Consider the following 12,117-nt stretch of genomic DNA (forward strand, 5'->3'; position numbering starts at 1 on the left):
ATTCAATAACATATGCATTGGAAAGATTTTCCCATTCGCCAGAAAGGCAAATAACGATGAATCGACTCACCGCCGGACTTTGTTTCACAACAGCGATGAAATAACAGTCTCCATTCGGTTCCAGTAAAACCTCAACTTGCCTGGAACATAAACCAATCGCTGAGCTGCTTGCGATTTTCTGCAGGGGAGGCGAATAACATCATGGCAGCTGAGAGACCTGACAATACTCGGCACCTGTCCACAGTTAATTCTCCGAGAACATCAATGCAGCGGGGATCGAAGCAGCATTCGAGTTGATCAGCTGAAATGGCAGTGGTGGGATTCGAACCCACGCCCCTTTCAGGACTGGAACCTGGATCCAGCGCCTTAGACCGCTCGGCCACACTACCAGACAGCCTGAGCGTCCATTTTCTTGCATTTCGAATTGTGCTCCTGCATAACCACACATGCAAAGTCACATGAAAAGGGTTCCATGGTCCCTGTCCGACTCGCACAGCAGCTGGTATGTGCCCGGCTACAATGTCTATTTCGCAGCAGATAATGAAAGCCCATCAATCCAGACAAAAATCAATGGTAAGCTGTGTCTATCTTCTCAGACTCTTTTCAGCCAGAAATGTATCTTTGACTGCGTGAGAATATATGTTCGGTAATGATTTGGTCAAATCACCATGAGCTGCTTGACATTACTTCAATTTCGATTCTTGCTTTGCTGAATGATTTCACCGATTGCTCGAAACAGGACAACGTTCACGTTTACACGGAACACGAAACACACCGGACTACAGGGAAAATGCACAAAGCTGAGCAGGCCGTGTTCCACATCATACCGTGCACTATATTTTCAGTCACTGTGTCTGTTTTGCAAAGAATGTTCTCCACCCTAAAACCGGAGGTAGCATTACAATCCGAGAACGACAGATCACCTTGTGAGGATGATATGACCTCGGGGCTGGTTCGAGATGCCACTTTCCTTGCCTTTTACCTTAACCGTGCAATTGGCTGCAGGGATATTCACACCTGGACATGAGCCACATCGATACCGACTGACTTGGAAACCTGTGTGGGAAGCGACGAGAAGCGACTCAATAAATCTTGCTAAATTCCATGGTGCTCATTAGAAATGAAACCACAAGTCCAGAGGTTCCTCTGGGAGTGCAATTTCTTTCATTGCTGTTGCTGATTGAATGAGTCACTAACGTGCGAACTGATCCAAACCATGATTCAGCACCTCTGCTGCCAATTCTCGCACGTTGAATAACGACAGAGAGTTTCCAAATGAGGCCTTGCAGAGACGACTTTGGTTTACATTTGACAGACAGACTAGTTCAGGAATCAGTGGTGCGCTGATCAGTAGCACCAGCGCATCAGCTTCTTCCCTGTCTTTGAACCGGTCCGCCTGCGCAAGGAATGCAAATGCGGGACAGTTTTTCGTGGAAGGGATCAGAACGCGGTAACTACACTCTCAAACAGAATGACTTATGATCAGAACCAGGTTTTACAATGGTTCTGATCAGAACAAGCCTTTACAATGCTTTGCTCACTAATTAAATGGAAGTGCATCACATTTCACAAAGAGAGCAGATTTGTTCGAGCATTTTCGCAGATGGGAGAGCAAGCAAGAAAGCTCCGTTCTTGTCCGTGTAAAAGGCTGCAATTGAAGAACAAAGCAGTTTCTGCCCAGCTTCGAACTGGGGACCTTTCGCGTGTGAGGCGAACGTGATGACCACTACACTACAGAAACGAGCTTCAGCCGAGCGCGTTGCGGCTCTGTGGCATCCAGCACTGAAAGTTGAAGCCATTCTACGTTTCACCTTTCTTTTTCCAATAGCTCGTTGTTATCCAGGGAAATTGACATCTTGAAAAAGTCAAAAAATATAGACTGAAATTAGTGACAAAATATAGACAAGGATGTCGTCAATGTTTGGACTGGAGTGTGAAGTGGAATAAGCTGGGACAACTTTCCCGGCAGCATAACGGCTGCGACATGGTTTTATGGAAGGGTTGTAAACTGAGTATTTACGTGTTTTACACAAGCTAGGGTGAGTTGGAAACTCGAGAGCATAGGTTTAAGGTGAGTGGTCTGAAATTGACAAAGGACCCCGACGCACATTTTCCACTCACAAGGTTGTGGGTGTATGGAATGAGCTACCAGAGGGAGTGGAGGAGGCTATTGCACTCAGAAAATTGCAATGGTAATCGGATGAGTTTCTGGATAGGATGGGTTTAGAGGGATTGAGGAGAAATGCTGTGGAACGGGACTTGTTTAATTTTGGTGATGTGGTGAGCATGGATGAGATACACCGAAGTCTCTGTTTCCACGCGGTGTACCCCAATAACCTTGCGTTGCTTACACCGGTTTTAAAGGATTACTTTTCAGCGGAGCTTGTCGTCGCAGTCTGTAGCACAATCATTTAGTCTGTTCGACTGCTCACGGGAAAGGTAGTATTGTGAAACACTGCAGAAACGAACGACTTCCTTACTTTTGCTCCGACTGACCATGCTTCGTGAAACTTTCCCAGATCCTCAGTTGAGGATTTTTGCTGCTGCAAGTTACCTCAGAACCCCTGTTAACTCGTAATGTATTGACCGAATCGCAAACAGAAAGCATTTAACACGGAACACAAACAAAACTGGCATACCTAATGCATGTTCAGACACAGCGAAGCATGAATGCTAAATGTGAGACAGTCCGAGGGCATGAGGCATAAAGTAATCTCACAACTAACAACAGGGCAATTCCAAACTACTCTTTCAAACATACTGCAGCCTTAGTGCACCACCACTTCCCAGACAATGCTGAAAAGAGAGAAAGAAAGAATATAATAAGTATGGGCCATAAAAAAGTGAATTTCACCAATCACAGTCTCGATTAGATTACCTTTCCCTTCCGGTGTCTCCAGGACGGAAATGCAGGAAATGGGAGAAATTCAATAACATATGCATTGGAAAGATTTTCCCATTCGCCAGAAAGCCAAATAACGATGAATCGACTCACCGCCCGACTTTGTTTCACAACAGCGATGAAATAACAGTCTCCATTCGGTTCCAGTAAAACCTCAACTTGCCTGGAACATTAACCAATCGCTGAGCTGCTTGCGATTTTCTGCAGGGGAGGCGAATAACATCATGGCAGCTGAGAGACCTGACAATACTCGGCACCTGTCCACAGTTAATTCTCCGAGAACATCAATGCAGCGGGGATCGAAGCAGCATTCGAGCAGTGGAGTTGATCAGCTGAAATGGCAGTGGTGGGATTCGAACCCACGCCCCTTTCAGGACTGGAACCTGGATCCAGCGCCTTAGACCGCTCGGCCACACTACCAGACAGCCTGAGCGTCCATTTTCTTGCATTTCGAATTGTGCTCCTGCATAACCACACATGCAAAGTCACATGAAAAGGGTTCCATGGTCCCTGTCCGACTCGCACAGCAGCTGGTATGTGCCCGGCTACAATGTCTATTTCGCAGCAGATAATGAAAGCCCATCAATCCAGACAAAAATCAATGGTAAGCTGTGTCTATCTTCTCAGACTCTTTTCAGCCAGAAATGTATCTTTGACTGCGTGAGAATATATGTTCGGTAATGATTTGGTCAAATCACCATGAGCTGCTTGACATTACTTCAATTTCGATTCTTGCTTTGCTGAATGATTTCACCGATTGCTCGAAACAGGACAACGTTCACGTTTACACGGAACACGAAACACACCGGACTACAGGGAAAATGCACAAAGCTGAGCAGGCCGTGTTCCACATCATACCGTGCACTATATTTTCAGTCACTGTGTCTGTTTTGCAAAGAATGTTCTCCACCCTAAAACCGGAGGTAGCATTACAATCCGAGAACGACAGATCACCTTGTGAGGATGATATGACCTCGGGGCTGGTTCGAGATGCCACTTTCCTTGCCTTTTACCTTAACCGTGCAATTGGCTGCAGGGATATTCACACCTGGACATGAGCCACATCGATACCGACTGACTTGGAAACCTGTGTGGGAAGCGACGAGAAGCGACTCAATAAATCTTGCTAAATTCCATGGTGCTCATTAGAAATGCAGTTTCTGTTCACCTCAATTTAAAAGGCAGTTTCTGAACATAGTAACTGAAGTCAAAAGGTAATTATCTCACCCCACCCCAATTCCGGGAGAGGTGCTAACTGCACTTGATTGCTTTTTGTTCTCGATGTGAAGAGTTCTCAGGCATGAGTCACCTTCACGTCTCTTGGTGCTGAGTGAATTACAAAGAAGGAGTTTCACCAGAGCTGCAACTGCCTCACTTTCCCACTCGCCCTGCCCGTTTACAGTTTCCTGCTCGTCAGTGATTTAAAGAAAACCAAAAGGTTGCGATGTTATTCTGCAGCCTCTCTGTCAATTCCTCCGTTTCAGTTCCAACATGGCTTAGATCTCGGGGCTCACCTTAATACTAGCGACGCTATGAAACCACAAGTCCAGAGGTTCCTCTGGGAGTGCAATTTCTTTCATTGCTGTTGCTGATTGAATGAGTCACTAACGTGCGAACTGATCCAAACCATGATTCAGTACCTCTGCTGCCAATTCTCGCACGTTGAATAACGACAGAGAGTTTCCAAATGAGGCCTTGCAGAGACGACTTTGGTTTACATTTGACAGACAGACTAGTTCAGGAATCAGTGGTGCGCTGATCAGTAGCACCAGCGCATCAGCTTCTTCCCTGTCTTTGAACCGGTCCGCCTGCGCAAGGAATGCAAATGCGGGACAGTTTTTCGTGGAAGGGATCAGAACGCGGTAACTACACTCTCAAACAGAATGACTTATGATCAGAACCAGGTTTTACAATGGTTCTGATCAGAACAAACCTTTACAATGCTTTGCTCACTAATTAAATGGAAGTGCATCACATTTCACAAAGAGAGCAGATTTGTTCGAGCATTTTCGCAGATGGGAGAGCAAGCAAGAAAGCTCCGTTCTTGTCCGTGTAAAAGGCTGCAATTGAAGAACAAAGCAGTTTCTGCCCAGCTTCGAACTGGGGACCTTTCGCGTGTGAGGCGAACGTGATGACCACTACACTACAGAAACGAGCTTCAGCCGAGCGCGTTGCGGCTCTGTGGCATCCAGCACTGAAAGTTGAAGCCATTCTACGTTTCACCTTTCTTTTTCCAATAGCTCGTTGTTATCCAGGGAAATTGACATCTTGAAAAAGTCAAAAAATATAGACTGAAATTAGTGACAAAATATAGACAAGGATGTCGTCAATGTTTGGACTGGAGTGTGAAGTGGAATAAGCTGGGACAACTTTCCCGGCAGCATAACGGCTGCGACATGGTTTTATGGAAGGGTTGTAAACTGAGTATTTACGTGTTTTACACAAGCTAGGGTGAGTTGGAAACTCGAGAGCATAGGTTTAAGGTGAGTGGTCTGAAATTGACAAAGGACCCCGACGCACATTTTCCACTCACAAGGTTGTGGGTGTATGGAATGAGCTACCAGAGGGAGTGGAGGAGGCTATTGCACTCAGAAAATTGCAATGGTAATCGGATGAGTTTCTGGATAGGATGGGTTTAGAGGGATTGAGGAGAAATGCTGTGGAACGGGACTTGTTTAATTTTGGTGATGTGGTGAGCATGGATGAGATACACCGAAGTCTCTGTTTCCACGCGGTGTACCCCAATAACCTTGCGTTGCTTACACCGGTTTTAAAGGATTACTTTTCAGCGGAGCTTGTCGTCGCAGTCTGTAGCACAATCATTTAGTCTGTTCGACTGCTCACGGGAAAGGTAGTATTGTGAAACACTGCAGAAACGAACGACTTCCTTACTTTTGCTCCGACTGACCATGCTTCGTGAAACTTTCCCAGATCCTCAGTTGAGGATTTTTGCTGCTGCAAGTTACCTCAGAACCCCTGTTAACTCGTAATGTATTGACCGAATCGCAAACAGAAAGCATTTAACACGGAACACAAACAAAACTGGCATACCTAATGCATGTTCAGACACAGCGAAGCATGAATGCTAAATGTGAGACAGTCCGAGGGCATGAGGCATAAAGTAATCTCACAACTAACAACAGGGCAATTCCAAACTACTCTTTCAAACATACTGCAGCCTTTGTGCACCACCACTTCCCAGACAATGCTGAAAAGAGAGAAAGAAAGAATATAATAAGTATGGGCCATAAAAAAGTGAATTTCACCAATCACAGTCTCGATTAGATTACCTTTCCCTTCCGGTGTCTCCAGGACGGAAATGCAGGAAATGGGAGAAATTCAATAACATATGCATTGGAAAGATTTTCCCATTCGCCAGAAAGGCAAATAACGATGAATCGACTCACCGCCGGACTTTGTTTCACAACAGCGATGAAATAACAGTCTCCATTCGGTTCCAGTAAAACCTCAACTTGCCTGGAACATAAACCAATCGCTGAGCTGCTTGCGATTTTCTGCAGGGGAGGCGAATAACATCATGGCAGCTGAGAGACCTGACAATACTCGGCACCTGTCCACAGTTAATTCTCCGAGAACATCAATGCAGCGGGGATCGAAGCAGCATTCGAGTTGATCAGCTGAAATGGCAGTGGTGGGATTCGAACCCACGCCCCTTTCAGGACTGGAACCTGGATCCAGCGCCTTAGACCGCTCGGCCACACTACCAGACAGCCTGAGCGTCCATTTTCTTGCATTTCGAATTGTGCTCCTGCATAACCACACATGCAAAGTCACATGAAAAGGGTTCCATGGTCCCTGTCCGACTCGCACAGCAGCTGGTATGTGCCCGGCTACAATGTCTATTTCGCAGCAGATAATGAAAGCCCATCAATCCAGACAAAAATCAATGGTAAGCTGTGTCTATCTTCTCAGACTCTTTTCAGCCAGAAATGTATCTTTGACTGCGTGAGAATATATGTTCGGTAATGATTTGGTCAAATCACCATGAGCTGCTTGACATTACTTCAATTTCGATTCTTGCTTTGCTGAATGATTTCACCGATTGCTCGAAACAGGACAACGTTCACGTTTACACGGAACACGAAACACACCGGACTACAGGGAAAATGCACAAAGCTGAGCAGGCCGTGTTCCACATCATACCGTGCACTATATTTTCAGTCACTGTGTCTGTTTTGCAAAGAATGTTCTCCACCCTAAAACCGGAGGTAGCATTACAATCCGAGAACGACAGATCACCTTGTGAGGATGATATGACCTCGGGGCTGGTTCGAGATGCCACTTTCCTTGCCTTTTACCTTAACCGTGCAATTGGCTGCAGGGATATTCACACCTGGACATGAGCCACATCGATACCGACTGACTTGGAAACCTGTGTGGGAAGCGACGAGAAGCGACTCAATAAATCTTGCTAAATTCCATGGTGCTCATTAGAAATGAAACCACAAGTCCAGAGGTTCCTCTGGGAGTGCAATTTCTTTCATTGCTGTTGCTGATTGAATGAGTCACTAACGTGCGAACTGATCCAAACCATGATTCAGCACCTCTGCTGCCAATTCTCGCACGTTGAATAACGACAGAGAGTTTCCAAATGAGGCCTTGCAGAGACGACTTTGGTTTACATTTGACAGACAGACTAGTTCAGGAATCAGTGGTGCGCTGATCAGTAGCACCAGCGCATCAGCTTCTTCCCTGTCTTTGAACCGGTCCGCCTGCGCAAGGAATGCAAATGCGGGACAGTTTTTCGTGGAAGGGATCAGAACGCGGTAACTACACTCTCAAACAGAATGACTTATGATCAGAACCAGGTTTTACAATGGTTCTGATCAGAACAAGCCTTTACAATGCTTTGCTCACTAATTAAATGGAAGTGCATCACATTTCACAAAGAGAGCAGATTTGTTCGAGCATTTTCGCAGATGGGAGAGCAAGCAAGAAAGCTCCGTTCTTGTCCGTGTAAAAGGCTGCAATTGAAGAACAAAGCAGTTTCTGCCCAGCTTCGAACTGGGGACCTTTCGCGTGTGAGGCGAACGTGATGACCACTACACTACAGAAACGAGCTTCAGCCGAGCGCGTTGCGGCTCTGTGGCATCCAGCACTGAAAGTTGAAGCCATTCTACGTTTCACCTTTCTTTTTCCAATAGCTCGTTGTTATCCAGGGAAATTGACATCTTGAAAAAGTCAAAAAATATAGACTGAAATTAGTGACAAAATATAGACAAGGATGTCGTCAATGTTTGGACTGGAGTGTGAAGTGGAATAAGCTGGGACAACTTTCCCGGCAGCATAACGGCTGCGACATGGTTTTATGGAAGGGTTGTAAACTGAGTATTTACGTGTTTTACACAAGCTAGGGTGAGTTGGAAACTCGAGAGCATAGGTTTAAGGTGAGTGGTCTGAAATTGACAAAGGACCCCGACGCACATTTTCCACTCACAAGGTTGTGGGTGTATGGAATGAGCTACCAGAGGGAGTGGAGGAGGCTATTGCACTCAGAAAATTGCAATGGTAATCGGATGAGTTTCTGGATAGGATGGGTTTAGAGGGATTGAGGAGAAATGCTGTGGAACGGGACTTGTTTAATTTTGGTGATGTGGTGAGCATGGATGAGATACACCGAAGTCTCTGTTTCCACGCGGTGTACCCCAATAACCTTGCGTTGCTTACACCGGTTTTAAAGGATTACTTTTCAGCGGAGCTTGTCGTCGCAGTCTGTAGCACAATCATTTAGTCTGTTCGACTGCTCACGGGAAAGGTAGTATTGTGAAACACTGCAGAAACGAACGACTTCCTTACTTTTGCTCCGACTGACCATGCTTCGTGAAACTTTCCCAGATCCTCAGTTGAGGATTTTTGCTGCTGCAAGTTACCTCAGAACCCCTGTTAACTCGTAATGTATTGACCGAATCGCAAACAGAAAGCATTTAACACGGAACACAAACAAAACTGGCATACCTAATGCATGTTCAGACACAGCGAAGCATGAATGCTAAATGTGAGACAGTCCGAGGGCATGAGGCATAAAGTAATCTCACAACTAACAACAGGGCAATTCCAAACTACTCTTTCAAACATACTGCAGCCTTAGTGCACCACCACTTCCCAGACAATGCTGAAAAGAGAGAAAGAAAGAATATAATAAGTATGGGCCATAAAAAAGTGAATTTCACCAATCACAGTCTCGATTAGATTACCTTTCCCTTCCGGTGTCTCCAGGACGGAAATGCAGGAAATGGGAGAAATTCAATAACATATGCATTGGAAAGATTTTCCCATTCGCCAGAAAGCCAAATAACGATGAATCGACTCACCGCCCGACTTTGTTTCACAACAGCGATGAAATAACAGTCTCCATTCGGTTCCAGTAAAACCTCAACTTGCCTGGAACATTAACCAATCGCTGAGCTGCTTGCGATTTTCTGCAGGGGAGGCGAATAACATCATGGCAGCTGAGAGACCTGACAATACTCGGCACCTGTCCACAGTTAATTCTCCGAGAACATCAATGCAGCGGGGATCGAAGCAGCATTCGAGCAGTGGAGTTGATCAGCTGAAATGGCAGTGGTGGGATTCGAACCCACGCCCCTTTCAGGACTGGAACCTGGATCCAGCGCCTTAGACCGCTCGGCCACACTACCAGACAGCCTGAGCGTCCATTTTCTTGCATTTCGAATTGTGCTCCTGCATAACCACACATGCAAAGTCACATGAAAAGGGTTCCATGGTCCCTGTCCGACTCGCACAGCAGCTGGTATGTGCCCGGCTACAATGTCTATTTCGCAGCAGATAATGAAAGCCCATCAATCCAGACAAAAATCAATGGTAAGCTGTGTCTATCTTCTCAGACTCTTTTCAGCCAGAAATGTATCTTTGACTGCGTGAGAATATATGTTCGGTAATGATTTGGTCAAATCACCATGAGCTGCTTGACATTACTTCAATTTCGATTCTTGCTTTGCTGAATGATTTCACCGATTGCTCGAAACAGGACAACGTTCACGTTTACACGGAACACGAAACACACCGGACTACAGGGAAAATGCACAAAGCTGAGCAGGCCGTGTTCCACATCATACCGTGCACTATATTTTCAGTCACTGTGTCTGTTTTGCAAAGAATGTTCTCCACCCTAAAACCGGAGGTAGCATTACAATCCGAGAACGACAGATCACCTTGTGAGGATGATATGACCTCGGGGCTGGTTCGAGATGCCACTTTCCTTGCCTTTTACCTTAACCGTGCAATTGGCTGCAGGGATATTCACACCTGGACATGAGCCACATCGATACCGACTGACTTGGAAACCTGTGTGGGAAGCGACGAGAAGCGACTCAATAAATCTTGCTAAATTCCATGGTGCTCATTAGAAATGCAGTTTCTGTTCACCTCAATTTAAAAGGCAGTTTCTGAACATAGTAACTGAAGTCAAAAGGTAATTATCTCACCCCACCCCAATTCCGGGAGAGGTGCTAACTGCACTTGATTGCTTTTTGTTCTCGATGTGAAGAGTTCTCAGGCATGAGTCACCTTCACGTCTCTTGGTGCTGAGTGAATTACAAAGAAGGAGTTTCACCAGAGCTGCAACTGCCTCACTTTCCCACTCGCCCTGCCCGTTTACAGTTTCCTGCTCGTCAGTGATTTAAAGAAAACCAAAAGGTTGCGATGTTATTCTGCAGCCTCTCTGTCAATTCCTCCGTTTCAGTTCCAACATGGCTTAGATCTCGGGGCTCACCTTAATACTAGCGACGCTATGAAACCACAAGTCCAGAGGTTCCTCTGGGAGTGCAATTTCTTTCATTGCTGTTGCTGATTGAATGAGTCACTAACGTGCGAACTGATCCAAACCATGATTCAGTACCTCTGCTGCCAATTCTCGCACGTTGAATAACGACAGAGAGTTTCCAAATGAGGCCTTGCAGAGACGACTTTGGTTTACATTTGACAGACAGACTAGTTCAGGAATCAGTGGTGCGCTGATCAGTAGCACCAGCGCATCAGCTTCTTCCCTGTCTTTGAACCGGTCCGCCTGCGCAAGGAATGCAAATGCGGGACAGTTTTTCGTGGAAGGGATCAGAACGCGGTAACTACACTCTCAAACAGAATGACTTATGATCAGAACCAGGTTTTACAATGGTTCTGATCAGAACAAGCCTTTACAATGCTTTGCTCACTAATTAAATGGAAGTGCATCACATTTCACAAAGAGAGCAGATTTGTTCGAGCATTTTCGCAGATGGGAGAGCAAGCAAGAAAGCTCCGTTCTTGTCCGTGTAAAAGGCTGCAATTGAAGAACAAAGCAGTTTCTGCCCAGCTTCGAACTGGGGACCTTTCGCGTGTGAGGCGAACGTGATGACCACTACACTACAGAAACGAGCTTCAGCCGAGCGCGTTGCGGCTCTGTGGCATCCAGCACTGAAAGTTGAAGCCATTCTACGTTTCACCTTTCTTTTTCCAATAGCTCGTTGTTATCCAGGGAAATTGACATCTTGAAAAAGTCAAAAAATATAGACTGAAATTAGTGACAAAATATAGACAAGGATGTCGTCAATGTTTGGACTGGAGTGTGAAGTGGAATAAGCTGGGACAACTTTCCCGGCAGCATAACGGCTGCGACATGGTTTTATGGAAGGGTTGTAAACTGAGTATTTACGTGTTTTACACAAGCTAGGGTGAGTTGGAAACTCGAGAGCATAGGTTTAAGGTGAGTGGTCTGAAATTGACAAAGGACCCCGACGCACATTTTCCACTCACAAGGTTGTGGGTGTATGGAATGAGCTACCAGAGGGAGTGGAGGAGGCTATTGCACTCAGAAAATTGCAATGGTAATCGGATGAGTTTCTGGATAGGATGGGTTTAGAGGGATTGAGGAGAAATGCTGTGGAACGGGACTTGTTTAATTTTGGTGATGTGGTGAGCATGGATGAGATACACCGAAGTCTCTGTTTCCACGCGGTGTACCCCAATAACCTTGCGTTGCTTACACCGGTTTTAAAGGATTACTTTTCAGCGGAGCTTGTCGTCGCAGTCTGTAGCACAATCATTTAGTCTGTTCGACTGCTCACGGGAAAGGTAGTATTGTGAAACACTGCAGAAACGAACGACTTCCTTACTTTTGCTCCGACTGACCATGCTTCGTGAAACTTTCCCAGATCCTCAGTTGAGGATTTTTGCTGCTGCAAGTTACCTCAGAACCC

At 45.8% G+C, this 12,117-nt stretch overlaps 8 non-coding genes across 8 annotated transcripts; all 8 read right to left on the reverse strand.

The window, feature by feature from the left end:
- Positions 1–307: 307 nt before the first annotated feature.
- Positions 308–389, reverse strand: trnal-cag (transfer RNA leucine (anticodon CAG)). Its single transcript has one exon. It is a non-coding gene; the product is annotated as a tRNA-Leu (tRNA).
- Positions 390–1,668: 1,279 nt separating this feature from the next.
- Positions 1,669–1,741, reverse strand: trnav-cac (transfer RNA valine (anticodon CAC)). Its single transcript has one exon. It is a non-coding gene; the product is annotated as a tRNA-Val (tRNA).
- Positions 1,742–3,240: 1,499 nt separating this feature from the next.
- On the reverse strand, positions 3,241–3,322 carry trnal-cag (transfer RNA leucine (anticodon CAG)). Its single transcript has one exon. It is a non-coding gene; the product is annotated as a tRNA-Leu (tRNA).
- A 1,660-nt stretch (positions 3,323–4,982) lies between these two features.
- trnav-cac (transfer RNA valine (anticodon CAC)) lies at positions 4,983–5,055 on the reverse strand. Its single transcript has one exon. It is a non-coding gene; the product is annotated as a tRNA-Val (tRNA).
- A 1,491-nt stretch (positions 5,056–6,546) lies between these two features.
- Positions 6,547–6,628, reverse strand: trnal-cag (transfer RNA leucine (anticodon CAG)). Its single transcript has one exon. It is a non-coding gene; the product is annotated as a tRNA-Leu (tRNA).
- A 1,279-nt stretch (positions 6,629–7,907) lies between these two features.
- trnav-cac (transfer RNA valine (anticodon CAC)) lies at positions 7,908–7,980 on the reverse strand. The gene has a single exon. It is a non-coding gene; the product is annotated as a tRNA-Val (tRNA).
- Positions 7,981–9,479: 1,499 nt separating this feature from the next.
- Positions 9,480–9,561, reverse strand: trnal-cag (transfer RNA leucine (anticodon CAG)). The gene has a single exon. It is a non-coding gene; the product is annotated as a tRNA-Leu (tRNA).
- A 1,660-nt stretch (positions 9,562–11,221) lies between these two features.
- Positions 11,222–11,294, reverse strand: trnav-cac (transfer RNA valine (anticodon CAC)). The gene has a single exon. It is a non-coding gene; the product is annotated as a tRNA-Val (tRNA).
- Between the last annotated feature and the right edge of the window lie 823 nt (positions 11,295–12,117).

Source organism: Hemiscyllium ocellatum, unplaced genomic scaffold (genome assembly GCF_020745735.1).
Source record: "Hemiscyllium ocellatum isolate sHemOce1 unplaced genomic scaffold, sHemOce1.pat.X.cur. scaffold_473_pat_ctg1, whole genome shotgun sequence".
Taxonomy (NCBI): domain Eukaryota; kingdom Metazoa; phylum Chordata; class Chondrichthyes; order Orectolobiformes; family Hemiscylliidae; genus Hemiscyllium; species Hemiscyllium ocellatum.